Source organism: Convolutriloba macropyga, chromosome 13, assembly GCF_964194025.1.
Source record: "Convolutriloba macropyga chromosome 13, txConMacr16.3, whole genome shotgun sequence".
Lineage (NCBI taxonomy): Eukaryota > Metazoa > Xenacoelomorpha > Acoela > Convolutidae > Convolutriloba > Convolutriloba macropyga.
Window position 1 is genome coordinate 23,351,041 of NC_134480.1, and position 12,382 is coordinate 23,363,422.

At 32.5% G+C, this 12,382-nt stretch overlaps 1 protein-coding gene across 1 annotated transcript in view; it reads left to right on the top strand.

Annotated features, from left to right (window-relative positions):
* LOC142352139 (putative carboxymethylenebutenolidase) overlaps nucleotides 1-12,382 on the top strand; it is a 273,385-nt gene that overhangs the window by 53,921 nt on the left and 207,082 nt on the right. The gene's annotated exons all lie outside the window — the stretch shown is intronic.

Sequence of the window (12,382 nt, forward strand, 5' to 3'; positions counted from 1 at the left end):
AGCTGAGTTTTTGTTTACTCAGTGCATGACGTCTGATTCCATTTGCAATTAATTGAAAGATATGAAAATTAATCTTTTTTAACATTCGTATTTAAAGGATTGTATAGCGTAAATATTGAGAGCTTCACAATGACGCTGCACTATGTCTATTTAAAATATCAACATCATAGACATATGTTTGTTTCAAAAAAATCTATAGAGTGTACCTAAATGGAGTCAAATACTTTACAACGTACCTACATTATCCAAAAAACTGAGGTTTAACTGTTTATAGTTGTTTTCATATGCTTATTCAGAGTCATTTGTTATTTCAATTGTCAGATATTACACAACTTTCTCTGAATCCTTAGGTTTCAACTTTTTGCATAGACTGAAAACTGCTGGGACTGCTTGACAAAAACGATGTATTAGTTAAGTTTCATATTAACCTTAGCTTGGGCTCAGGATTTGTTCACAGCTAAGACTGTAATTGTGAACTTGCATTTCATTGAAAGTTTAACGCTACATGATTCTTTAAAATTTTGTTGTATTAACTTCTTCATAATTTTATTGAATTTCAATTAATCCTTGTTTATCTATAGAAAATGAAAAATAAATTAACCTCATCAAACGTTTCTTAGCAAAATTGAGTGGAACAGTCTTGTGGGGATTTGAGAGCTCAAACAAAAACCTTAAATTTAGGGGTCTAGGTAAACAAATTTGTTTGTTTTTAAAGTCTGCTTACAGTAAATGGGCACCAAATGGTTCCAGAGATGTACTTTTTAGGGAATTTGAGACGAAATTCTTGTTTTTTAGTGTTCGAAACTCACAACCGGAGAGGGTATGGCTTTGGATAAGCAAGTATATTAAAAATGTGAAACATGGCCGACCAATTTAAATAAAAAGTTGAACCATTGAGTTCGAGTTTGAGTTTGTGATCTAAAAATAATCTCCAAGCATAATTGACTTTTTTAAAAAGACTTCTTTTTTTGTATTCAAAACTCAACAATATGCAGTATGGATTTCGATAAGCAAGTATATTAAAATGTTGATGCTTGGTAGATCATTCTACGTAAGAATTGAACTTTTGAGTTTGTGTTCGAGTTTGTGATCTAAAAACACTATTCAAGGATAATTGACTTTGAAAAAAGACTACTTTTTGTATTCAAAACTCAATAATCGGTGACGGTGTTACTTTGAATTACCAAATATAATAAAATGTGAAAATGTGAAAATTTGGCCTATCGCTCTATTTAAAAGTCAAAGTTTGAGTTTGAGTTTCAGTTCGTGATCTAAAAATAGTATTCATGGGATAATTACATCATAATAGTTGAGATCTGTTACATAGTTGCGAACGCAAAACAGTTGAAACACGTTCTCACAATTTATTTACACTACAGCTCTATGTGTGTCAAAGAAGCGAAGGAGACTTTCTGGTTTTACTAAGGTTTTTGATATAGTTTACTATGTTATATAGACTAAATTCACATGGTCTATTATGCAATCTTTACTGCACGAGTTCTACAAGCATTCCTGAAGTGTATTATTTTGCAATGTTTTATAGAAGAGTACAGAAAAAACACATAATTTTCCTGGGTGCTAGGAAAATTGACTGACGGGGCGTTTAGCCGACAAAGAAAAAAAATGAGAAATTTAGCTGACAGTTTTTATCATAATTGGTAATAAAAGTGTGATTGGTTTATAAACCAGTAGTTCGGTTGTGATAGATTCATATCAAGTCCCACAGGCCGTTGAGGCATGGCCATGGCCCGCGAGGCATGGCCAGATGCGGTTAAATATGGTCCGACCACGGAGAGACCTTCGTTGCACTAGTTGATAAACAAATTTCAGTGGATTTGTCCGCTTACGGAATAGTGTTTTAAATTGGCCAATCATAGCTTCAGAATAGGTTTCATTGCTCATTTTACTTAAATTGTTGGTTAAATTTCTCATTTTTTGGTTGTCTATAAACACCCTGTCAGCCAATACGGCGGCCACCGGTTTTCCAAAATTAGCACAGTGTTCACATTTTTTACCAATAATCCTTGAAAAGAGAGGTCAGTGCAACTCTTTAAATGATTAATTTTCTCTTAAAAATGTTCTGCTAATGAACTTCAAAGATTGCAAAATAACTAATATAGAGATACTTTTAAGTCATGACCACATTAAGTAACAGTTAAAACAACTAACTTTGATTTTTGCTACCATCAAAAACTGTCGACACCGAGAGTAGAGATCAAATTAGGCGCTCTGATACCATCGTCAAACTGACAAGTGTATTTCTACAGTCAACTTGACCAATTTGGAAAAGTTTCCAGCGTTAAAACCCTGATACCCATTATGCACCATGTTCAAAGTTTAAATTATTTAAAGCTTTTGGAAATTGGTGTTTCACTTTTCTTTGTGTTAATAAGTATTCTTGGCTTTGTGCACTTCGTTTTGATGGTATCTTTCCGAGGGGGTTTCTATGTTTTCAAACGTTTGTTTGTTATGAATCCTATGAGGATTTGACTTGAGTTCTTTCAACTTAGTCAAAGAAAAAACAACTGACAAAAAGACTAATTTTGATTATAAAGGCAATTAGGCTTATTTTTGATTTCCAGGTTTTTTAATGCAGTATTTTAATTTTCTCTCAGCTTAATCGATATGAGAAATATGTAAAACTGCATCTTTGAGAAAAGTTTTGGGTGGAACTTTAATAGTGCGTATTTTGCTAATTGCCACCATTGTAACTTAAAATGATTTGTATCCTCTATAACAATAAGATGGTAGAATCATTATGTACAAGAATAAGTGTCTTTTCAAGATTAAACATATAGCAATACCTTAATCTTCAATAAAGCTTTTTTGATCTGCAATTTACGCTATGAATCAGTGGTCTCACAGGTATTATGAAAACATGTTTTTCGTGGCGCTCAAATCAAAAAGAAAACCACTAACGGAACTGCAAAATAACAAAGGTAAGAAAAGAAACGTTTTCCAGGTTAAATTTGTTTTTCATTTAAAAGACTTAAAATAAAACAATGCCTAGCTGACATAAAAAAAATTAGATTATACAAACCATTATATAAAAAATCGTTGACAATCAAACTGTTTATGTGCAAGCTGATTTTTTATTGCTACTTTATCAAATTTGTACTTTTGAGACCTCAATAGTTTGCCTTGAAGAAACTCAAAAGAGAACGGACAAGTATTCACTTCTTGCATTTATCGGAAGATTCGTTCTGATACGTTAAATGCTTACTTTTCATAAGACCATAGCCTTATGGATTAACGAAATTTTGCGTTCGCGTTAATGAATACTTAGTTTTAAAACTTTATGAATTACTTAAAAAACATACTGAAATACTTCATATTGACACATGGCTTTAAAAGCTACTGAGTGAATTCTGTGAAAACTAAATGTTCCATGACAAACACAAGTTGTTGCACATGTATACAGAAAACACTAGTGTATACTTACGTCTATGGTTCAGGTTGAGCCTTTGAGCAAAACATGTTTGTTATCTACTAACAGAAAACGCGAGCAGAGGGTTTCTTATCGTTCCTCAAAATAAACCACGTCATAACTAAGCAAAATTAATACTATTGTACAAATAACTTGGCATTAAAAGTACGACTTAGAGCCAGTTACTATATAACCTAGAAGCAATTGTAACCATGAAAGTCAAACAATAAGGCCAATAGTTGAATTTAAAAGAATTCGATTTGTCCTGTTTATTCAATTGCTTTGTTTAAGTTCACGTTATTTTGCTTAACTGGAGCACACTTTGGGTCGAAATGTATTCCGTAATAAACAATTGCAAGCGTATGTGCTCACTCTCCTTTTATCTCAACGTTATCTCTCAGTAGAGTACATGTATATACGACTTCCTGATCACAGACTAGAGAATACTTAAGCAAAATAATAAAAGTGCTTTTAGCCGAAAATATTATGCAAGAATTTTGCAGAGCAGACTGAACTTCTCACAATATAGGTATTTTCATTCATAAAAATCAAGTGGTCAGGTTGGATTTTTGTTTCAACCAGTAAATTGTAAGAGACCCGATGTGAAAAGAGCTGATTTAAAAGAGACCCGACATTTTATTTTAAATTATTAGTTGATAATTTAAGATAAATGTTGTGGCCAATTAAATTGGCTTCTCAAATGAGACTACTACAATTTTCCCCAATCAAAACCGAGTATGTGAGAACAGAGAATTTAGTATCTCCTAGTATAGACACTGAAAGCGAATTAAAATATAATTATCTTGAAACCATCGTGGACCATGGCCATGCCTCAGCGGCTCTTGGGACTTGATATGAAACTATCATAACCGAACATGAGACCAATTAACCCACTCAGGTACTTTTTTAGTAATCAACTAACAAATTAGGTTAATTAACAGCAACTTTTTGATTTCGGCTCTCCATAAATTAAAACAAGTTGCGGCGTTTTCTAACGTCAGCTCGTTATATCGTCTACTCTCTTGCGCGTATCCGTTTCAACATTTTCAGAACAATAATTTACGGTTTGGGGTTCCTCTGGGGAACAAATTTCTGATTTTCTACTCCTTGGAACAGGCCGAACACTGTTTACTGTTTCTCTGACGTGGATAATGTTGAATCAACAAACTGTTATATAAAGGAGTGGTTTTGCAACTACTAAATTTTGGATAATAAGCATACACAATGAAGTTTAATAATGCAGAGCATTTCAAGTAAAAGTTTATAAATGGAAGCAATTCAATACTGAAAACCAACGTCTAGTTCATAAGCTTTAATCAACAAGAATTTTTCAGTTCTAAATGTTATTGTCACATGAACACCTCACATTTTCATCGAATCTCATTCTTTTTGGAAAATTTCCACTATGAAGTACACATCCTCGAACTAAACGATGGCTCCTCTTTTGTAGAGCATTGTTAGACGATGGCTCAGTGCTAAATTTCTGGAAGTTTTCTTCAATTTTTGAGTTTTCTTCAAGAAGGCTAGGGAATCGTTCTAATATGGAAGATATCACAGTCTTTCTGTTATCATCGGATGTGGATGATGTAGTATGATCAATATTATCGTGAATAGTGGTTAGTTTGATTTCATTTCTGCATGATTCGAGCTTTTTCCACAGATTTTCCAACTCTTCTAAGGCAGCGAAGTATTCTTCATGGCTCCTAAAGAGGGGTATACTTTCGAAATCGTAACTGCGCAAAATAATCTTGATTTCCATGGGAAGTGATCCTATGTCAGAAGTCAAAGAATTGGGTATATGCTCAGAAGTTACTTCAGTTTCCGAGGGGGGTAGAGTTGCTGATAAAGTCTTCTTCTTCGGTTATATTAGGTAATGTAGAAATAAAGTCAATAAATTTTTTGGGTAAGAGGCAATGATCGAAGGTAGTCCAGCTTGAAATTGAACTGTCCTTCCTTTGTTGTATAAAGGCAATATTGTTTTCATATCGAGTTTGATAGACAATTGTGCGCTGAAATGAGCCTGCAAATTGCGTTAGGATATGATACATTATAAGTTATAAATCGGCAGTTGAGTTTGGGTTTTGGCATACACTAACTTAATGGAATACCAGTCAAGAATGAAAACGCTAAAATGTTATTTTGAGAAGCAAGTCATTCAGTTAAAAGTAAATTCAAACTGTTGGCTGAGATGTTAGCATTCGTTCTATTAGCCTAATTAGCCAAATAGTTTCCAATGAATACCTATAACATTTCGAGGAGGCCTCAATTGTTATTCCTGTTAGACTAATTCATATTCGTTTTCATTTGTAAAATAGATTGAAGTTTCTCCTAAGTACCTCGGACGTTGACATTTCAGGGTTTTGATCTGATTGCTAGGCATAAAGCAGAAGAATTGCACTTTGCGTGTGAGAAGTTCAGTCTGCTCTGCAAAATTCTTGCATAATAATTTCGGCTAAAAGCACTTTTATTATTTTGCTTAAATATTCTCTAGTCTGTGATCAGGAAGGCGTATATACATGTACTCTACTGAGAGATAACGTTGAGATAAAAGGAGAGTGAGTACATACCCTTGCAATTGTTTATTACGGAATACATTTCGACCCAAAGTGTGATCCAGTTAAGCAAAATAACGTGAACTTAAACAAAGCAATTGAATATACAGGACAAATCGAATTCTTTTAAATTCAACTATTGGCCTTATTGTTTGACTTTCATGGTAACAATTGCTTCTAGGTTATATAGTAACTGGTTCTAAGTCGTACTTTTAATGCCAAGTTATTTGTACAATAGTATTGATTTTGCTTAGTTATGACGTGGTTTATTTTGAGGAACGATAAGAAACCCTCTGCTCGCGTTTTCTGTTAGTAGATAACAAACATGTTTTGCTCAAAGGCTCAACCTGAACCATAGACGTAAGTATACACTAGTGTTTTCTGTATACATGTGCAACAACTTGTGTTTGTCATGGAACATTTAGTTTTCACAGAATTCACTCAGTAGCTTTTAAAGCCATGTGTCAATATGAAGTATTTCAGTATGTTTTTTAAGTAATTCATAAAGTTTTAAAACTAAGTATTCATTAACGCGAACGCAAAACTTCGTTAATCCATAAGGCTATGGTCTTATGAAAAGTAAGCATTTAACGTATCAGAACGAATTTTCCGATAAATGCAAGAAGTGAATACTTGTCCGTTCTCTTTTGAGTTCGTCAAGGCAAACTATTGAGGTCTCAAAAGTACAAATTTGATAAAGTAGCAATAAAAAATCAGCTTGCACATAAACAGTTTGATTGTCAACGATTTTTTATATAATGGTTTGTATAATCTAAATTTTTTTTTATGTCAGCTAGGCATTGTTTTATTTTAAGTCTTTTAAATAAAAAACAAATTTAACGTGGAAAACGTTTCTTTTCTCACCTTTGTTATTTTGCAGTTCCGTTAGTGGTTTTCTTTTTGAGCGCCACGAAAAGAATGTTTTCATACTACCTGTGAGACCACTGATTTATAGCGTAAATTGCAGATCAAAAAAGCTTTATTGAAGATTAAGGTATTGCTATATGTTTAATCTTGAAAAGACACTTATTCTTGTACATAATGATTCTACCATCTTATTGTTATAGAGGATACAAATCATTTTAAGTTAGAATGGTGGCAATTAGCAAAATACGCACTATTAAAGTTGCACCCAAAACTTTTCTCAAAGATGCAGTTTTACATATTTCTCACATCGATTAAGCTGAGAGAAAATTAAAATACTGCATTAAAAAACCTGGATATCAAAAATAAGCCTAATTGCCTATATAATCAAAATTAGTCTTTTTGTCAGTTGTTTTTTCTTTGACTAAGTTGAAAGAACTCAAGTCAAATCCTCATAGGATTCATAACAAACAAACGTTTGAAAACATAGAAACCCCTTCGGAAAGATACCATCAAAACGAAGTGCACAAAGCCAAGAATACTTATTAACACAAAGAAAAATGAAACACCAATTTCCAAAAGCTTTAAATAATTTAAAGTTTGAACTTGGTGCATAATGGGTATCAGGGTTTTAACGCTGGAAACTTTTCCAAATCGGTCAAATTGACTGTAGAAATACACTTGTCAGTTTGACGATGGTATCAGAGCGCCTAATTTGATCTCTACTCTCGGTGTCGACAGTTTTTGATGGTAGCAAAAATTAAAGTTAGTTGTTTTAACTGTTACTTAATGTGGTCATGACTTAAAAGTATCTCTATATTAGTTATTTTGCAATCTTTGAAGTTCATTAGCAGAACATTTTTAAGAGAAAATTAATCATTTAAAGAGTTGCACTGACCTCTCTTTTCAAGGATTATTGGTAAAAAATGTCAACACTGTGCTAATTTTGGAAAACCGGTGGCCGCCGTATTGGCTGACAGGGTGTTTATAGACAACCAAAAAATGAGAAATTTAACCAACAATTTAAGTAAAATGAGCAATGAAACCTATTCTGAAGCTATGATTGGCCAATTTAAAACACTATTCCGTAAGCGGACAAATCCACTGAAATTTGTTTATCAACTAGTGCAACGAAGGTCTATCCGTGGTCGGACCATATTTAACCGCATCTGGCCATGCCTCGCGGGCCATGGCCATGCCTCAACGGCCTGCGTGACTTGATATGAATCTATCACAACCGAACTACTGATTTATAAACCAATCACACTTTTATTACCAATTATGATAAAAACTTTCAGCTAAATTTCTCATTTTTTCTTTGTCGGCTAAACGCCCCGTCAGTCAATTTTCCTAGCACCCAGGAAAATCATGTGTTTTTTCTGTACTCTTCTATAAAACAATGCAAAATAATACTGTGAATTTATTCTATATAACATAGTAAACTATATCAAAAACCTTAGTAAAACCACAAAGTCTCCTTCGCTTCTTTGACACACATAGAGCTGTAGTGTAAATAAATTGTGAGAACGTGTTTCAACTGTTTTGCGTTCGCAACTATGTAACAGATCTCAACTATTATGATGTAATTATCCCATGAATACTATTTTTAGATCACGAACTCAAACTCAAACTCAAACTTTGACTTTTAAATAGAGCGATAGGCCAAATTTTCACATTTTCACATTTTATTATATTTGGTAATTCAAAGTAACACCGTCACCGATTATTGAGTTTTGAATACAAAAAATAGTCTTTTTTCAAAGTCAATTATCCTTGAATAGTGTTTTTAGATCACAAACTCGAACACTAACTCAAAACTTCAATTCTTACGTAGAATGATCTACCAAGCATCAACATTTTAATATACCTGCTTATCGAAATCCATGCTGCATATTGTTGAGTTTTGAATACAAAAAAAAAGAAGTCTTTTTAAAAAAGTCAATTATGCTTGGAGACTCTTTTTAGATCACAAACTAGATCTCAAACTCAATGGTTCAACTTTTTATGTAAAGTGGTCGGCCATGTTTCACATTTTTAATATACTTGCTTATCCAAAGCCATACCCTCTCCGGTTGTTGAGTTTCGAACACTAAAAAACAAGAATTTTGTCTCAAATTCCCTAAAAAGTACATCTCTGGAACCATTTGGTGTCCATTTAGTGTAAGCAGACTTTAAAAACAAACAAATTTGTTTACCTAGACCCCTAAATTTAAGGTTTTTGTTTGGGCTCTCAAATCCCCACAAGACTGTTCCACTCAATTTTGCAAAGAAACGTTTGATGAGGTTAATTTATTTTTCATTTTCTTTAGATAAACAAGGATTAATTGAAATTCAATAAAATTATGAAGAAGTTAATACAACAAAAATTTAAAGAATCATGTAGCGTTAAACTTTCAATGAAATGCAAGTTCACAATTACAGTCTTAGCTGTGAACAAATCCTGAGCCCAAGCTAAGGTTAATATGAAACTTAACTAATACATCGTTTTGTCAAGCAGTCCCAGCAGTTTTCAGTCTATGCAAAAAGTTGAAACCTAAGGATTCAGAGAAAATTGTGTAATATCTGACAATTTAAATAACAAATGACTCTGAATAAACATATGAAAACAACTATAAACAGTTAAACCTCAGTTTTTTGGATAATGTAGGTACGTTGTAAAGTATTTGACTCCATTTAGGTACACTCTATAGATTTTTTTGAAACAAACATAAGTCTATGATGTTGATATTTTAAATAGACATAGTGCAGCGTCATTGTGAAGCACTCAATATTTACGCTATACAATCCTTTAAATAAGAATGTTAAAAAATATTAATTTTCATATCTTTCAATTAATTGCAAATGGAATCAGACGTCATGCACTGAGTAAACAAAAACTCATCTTTTGAACAAAAAACTTTTCACTTATCCGTCATATGTATCAAAAACTACACGAAAAAGTTGCACCTCAAAAAAAACATGCAATAAAACTAATTTGAAGTTCTAAAAATCAGACTTGTTCGCTAAACAGTAAATACCCTACATTACTTTTCATTAATTAAATATCACCTCATATATCATACTATGGATTTTTTAAATTGTTAATTCAGAAAATTAACTTTAGGTTGAAAAATGCTGAGTTAATGTATGTAACAATGCCTTTAAGAATTCTTCATATCTTTGAAAAACTTTCAAACACTTGATGATTTTTTGAAAAAATTGGCGGATAAAGTCTGTCGGTCTGCGTCAGTCAGGACACGTTACCTTAACATAGATAAAAACTTCTGTTCTTTATGTTAATGAGTGTCTAGAGAAACGAATTGTTTTCATTTTTTAGAAAAACAAAAACACATTGTTGTAGATAGTTAGTAAAACAAGTAATATTGGAAGGTAAAAAAAGTAGGTTGTAGTGGTAGGTATAAGTAGTTATAGTAGTGAGTAACAAAATCTAGTAGCAGTTACAGGCAGTACTAGCAGGCAGTAGTAGTAGTAGTAGGTACTAATTGTAGATAGTAGTTGCAGGTTGTAGTAGTAGGTAGTAGCAGTAGTAGGTAGCAGTAGTGTTGTGTTGGATTCCGAAATGTTCGCGAGGCTTATTAGCCCAATTATATTTTATATAGACTCTGCTCTTTTCAAATACCCTTGGATGTACCTCTTTCTGATGCTCTATCGAATATCGTTACGGTTATGTTATTTTAAAACGTCGACAGAACAATAAGTCATCCAAAATATTAACACTGGGTTACGGAATGCACATTAAATTTGATTCAAAAAAGAACATTAATGAACTCATTCGATTTTTGTTTGCTTGAGGTGCTCTGGTACCTTACTTACAGTGTTCAATAGTTGAGTATATTGAGTATGTTGGAACCATTTACTGAAGAAGCTATTCGCTTTTGTTTAAGATTTCAGTCCCAGCACGCATTATCCATTAGTGTTATTCCCAATACGCAAACAAGAATTATACACTATCGAAGCTGTTTCTAGCAACCCCCCGCAGATACAAATATTGTGTTCCTTCTTGCCCAATTGATCAAGTGGCTCATGAACATCTAAAAATTTAGCTATTTTTTACAGTTCCAGTGCAAACTACTCTTCTTGTACATCGTTAGACTATTTGTCTGGTTCAAGCTCCTGATGAATTCCTATCATTCTACTTTATTCAACTAAAAAGTGCAGCTATTCCTGCATATCATAGTTTTCACATCATCTTTTTCGGGTTTTTTTACAGATTTTATTCTTTTTACTTAGCTCACTTTATTGTTTATCTCTCATCAATTTATATCAAATACATTTTTCCTGAAAACAACCTTGCTCATTCCTAAAAAGGTAGCTGAATAAGTGTGGAGAAATCTCTGCCTTTAAAAAAAGCATACTCAGAACATCAAATAATTGTTTTTGTCTACTGTGTTTCAACTTTTTTTCATTTTCTTGCCAAGGATTAAAAGACAAAAGCAAATTTAATTTTTTTTCTGTAGAGAATCTTGATAGCTTTTAATATAGTAGCTAGATAGGTGAGGAAAATTCAAAAATTTTCAAAAGAGCATGCTCAGAACATCAAAAAATTGTTGTCGTCTTCGTTTGTGACATTTTGCTTGTCAATATCAGAGTTTATCAATGCTGAAGGTCAAAATCTGTTTGCAAGATATAATATTATTGGATCGTGGAGACAAGTATCAACATTCTTCAACACAATTGCCCTCCAGGGACTTATCTCCCTCTCTCTCTCTCTCTCTCTCTCTCTCTCTCTCCCTCGTCTGACTTGCAAGCATATAAATACATAAATACGTAAACACATTCAGACATATGTACACACTTTCCACCGCATACATATAGAAAAACATACACACATAAAACCATAAATGTCTTGACATATACACGCAATTACAATATCTACACAAAAACATACATTCCAGCTTATACTCATACAAATATATTATTAAACTTAAGCACAATTATATTTACATAAAAACAAATATAAACTTTCATTTATAATTTCATTATTATATACATGAATACGCATAATTTTATACATAAAATTTTCATTCTTCCATTTCTTTCAATTATTCATTCAGACAAAAAAATACATTTTTTAACTCATGCATGCAAACATACCTACTTGTTTAGATAGAAATATACTTAGTTACAAATGCATACAAAAAATAAAGACATGCTATCAACATCATACTGCACATTTGCAGTAGTATTGTCAATAAAAACTGCTTCTGACTGCTCTTTGACTTATTTCAGACCATTCCAGAAACTCAGTTGTTGCGGTCCTACTTGGTTGAACAAAAAGAGGTCCACAAAAATCACTTTTGAGTGCTCTTTCATAGCGCAAAATCCATTTCATATCATTTTGGGACTCCGAAAAATTTTGGAATTTTTTTTCTCAAAAATTTGAAATTATGTGTGTTTCAACCCCTATACTGCATAGGTGAAAAAAGTGAAGTCAACAAAAAATCTTTTTTGAGTGCTTTTTCATAGCGCAAAATCCATTTCAGACAATTTTAGGACTTTGAAAAATTTTGAAAATTTTTTTCAAAAAAGTCGAAATTTT